We start from the raw sequence: 2,500 nt of genomic DNA, 5'->3' as shown, positions 1-2,500 counted from the left end.
AGAAAGTGCATCTCTGTCTCTACCTCCCCTGTCATGCAGTGACCACATACACGCTCCTCTTTGGGTAGCCATGTCTTTTTATGTCTGCCGGTTTCTATTGCCAATCGGTGGTCACTCAGCCTGTACTTGGTAAGGATCTGTCTCTGCTTCGTATCTCTGACAGAGTAGAGATAATCAGCCAATTCATATTCTCTGTTTAGGGTCAGATAGCAATTTAGTCGGCTTTGGGATTTTGTTTCGTTTTTCCAGTATTGTAAATATGATTCCTTTGATTGGTTCATGATTTTGCTTATTGGAATTCTTTCTTTTGAAGCAGTGCTGGCGTCAGCTTGGTTGGTGAGGTCCAACACCATCTGACTGAGAGGGCTCGTTTCTCGGCTCAGCTCTTGGGCTTGAAGTGCTTTAAATTGCAGACTCGAATTTGGACTTGAATTTAGATGTAGCCAAAATTTTAATGATCTTTTCTGTATTTTCATTATTACTGGAAAACGGCCCAATTCTGCCCTACATGCATTAGTTGGTGTTTTTCTCTGGACTTGTAGAATTTTCCGACAGAATTCTGCATGTAGGGCTTCAATTGGATGTTTGTCCCACATTTTAAAATCCAGTTTATTGAGTGGCCCCCAAACCTCACTTCCATAAAGTGCTATTGGTAGGATTACACTGTCAAATATTTTAGTCCAAATTCTAATTGGGATGTTGATTTTGAATAATTTCATTTTTATTGCATACATTGCTCTGCGGGCTTTTTCTTTGAGTTCCTTCACTGCCATATTAAAGTTTCCCGATGCAGATATGGTCAGACCAAGGTAGGTGTAATTTTTTGTGTGTTCAATTAAGGTGTTGTTCAGGGTGAATTTACATTTGTGTTTCTGACATCTGGGTTTTTTTTGGAAAATCATGATTTTAGTTTTTGGGAAATTTACTGCCAGGGCCCAATTATGGCAATATTGCTCCAGAATATTAATGTTTTGTTGAAGACCTTCTTTGGTTGGTGATAGAAGTACCAAGTCATCAGCATATAGCAGGTATTTCACCTCTGTGTCAAATAGTGTGAGTCCTGGGGCTGGAGATTGGTCCAACATTGATATAAATGTTGAAAAGATTTGGACTCAAATTGCAGCCTTGTCTCACACCTCGACATTGTGAAAAAAATTATCTTCTTTGGTTTTTGATTTTTATTGCACACTTGTTTTCTGTGTACATACATTTTATTAAGTCATACACCTTACCACCAAGCCCACTTTGTAGAATTTTGTAGAATAGCCCTTCATGCCAAATCGAATCAAATGCTTTTTTAAAGTCAATAAAGCAAGCAAAGATTTTGCCCTCTTTTTTTTGGTGGACGTGTTTATTAATTAGTGTGTGTAAGGTGTATATATGGTCAGTAGTGCGATGGTTAGGGAGAAAGCCAATTTGACATTTACTTATTACATTTTTTTCTTGAAGAAAGGTTTGAATTCTTGAATTCAAAATGCTACAGAAAATCTTTCCCAAGTTACTGTTGACGCAAATTCCCCTGTAATTATTGGGGTCTGATTTGTCTCCACTTTTGTGGATAGGGGAGATGAGCCCCTGGTTCCAGACATCAGGGAAGCAGCCAGAAGTTAAAACCATGTTGAACAATTTAAGCACAGCATTTTGCAACTCAGGTGTGCTGTTTTTCAGCATTTCATTTCTGATGTTGTCTACACCACAAGCCTTTTTTGATTTAATAGATTTTAGCTTTTCATTTAGTTCTTGTTGGGTTATTGGGTAATCTAATGGATTTTGGTTGTTTTTAATGACTGATTCCAGGATGTTCAATTTTTCTTTAATTTCTAATTGGTTCTGATGTAAGTCTTTTTGTGGGATGTTTTTGTATAGATTATCAAAGTAAGTTTTCCAAATTCCTACATCTTGTATGGCTAATTCTTGTGGCTTTGATGTGCTTAAATTGTTCCACATGTCCCAGAACTGATTTTGGTCAATTGCGTTTTCAATTTCATCAAGTGTCTTGTTGGTATAATTCAATTTCTTGCATTTCAGTGTTTGTTTATACTGTTTCAGAGTTTCAAAGTATTCATATCGTAGCTCTGGGTTGTTTTGCTGCTTATGTTTTTTGTTTGACATTTGTCTTAGGTGTTTTCTAATTGTTTTACATTCATTATCAAACCATTTGTCAGAAACATTTTGATTTTTGCTTCTGATGTTGCATTGCTTTGGTTTTCTCAAATTTGCTTTCGATGCTGCTTTTTGGAATATGCAGTTGATGTTTTGGGTAGCTGAATTGACACCATCTTTATTGTTTTGGTACTGTGAGTTATTGAAAAACTGTATAGAGTTCATCATTTCATTTGAGTTCAATGTTTCAATGAATGCCTCTGCACTGTTTGGAGCCCATCTGAACGATTGGTTTATGTTGTAAAGTTTATTGGGCTGTTTTTTTGAATGAATATTGCCGGTTAATTTCTTCAGAAACACGTTGATCTGACTGTGATCTGACAATGGTGTCTGTGGT

This window comes from Oncorhynchus clarkii, unplaced genomic scaffold (genome assembly GCF_045791955.1).
Source record: "Oncorhynchus clarkii lewisi isolate Uvic-CL-2024 unplaced genomic scaffold, UVic_Ocla_1.0 unplaced_contig_2102_pilon_pilon, whole genome shotgun sequence".
NCBI lineage: Eukaryota > Metazoa > Chordata > Actinopteri > Salmoniformes > Salmonidae > Oncorhynchus > Oncorhynchus clarkii.
The sequence above is the reverse complement of the archived record's forward strand: the minus strand, read 5'-3'. Positions refer to the sequence as shown.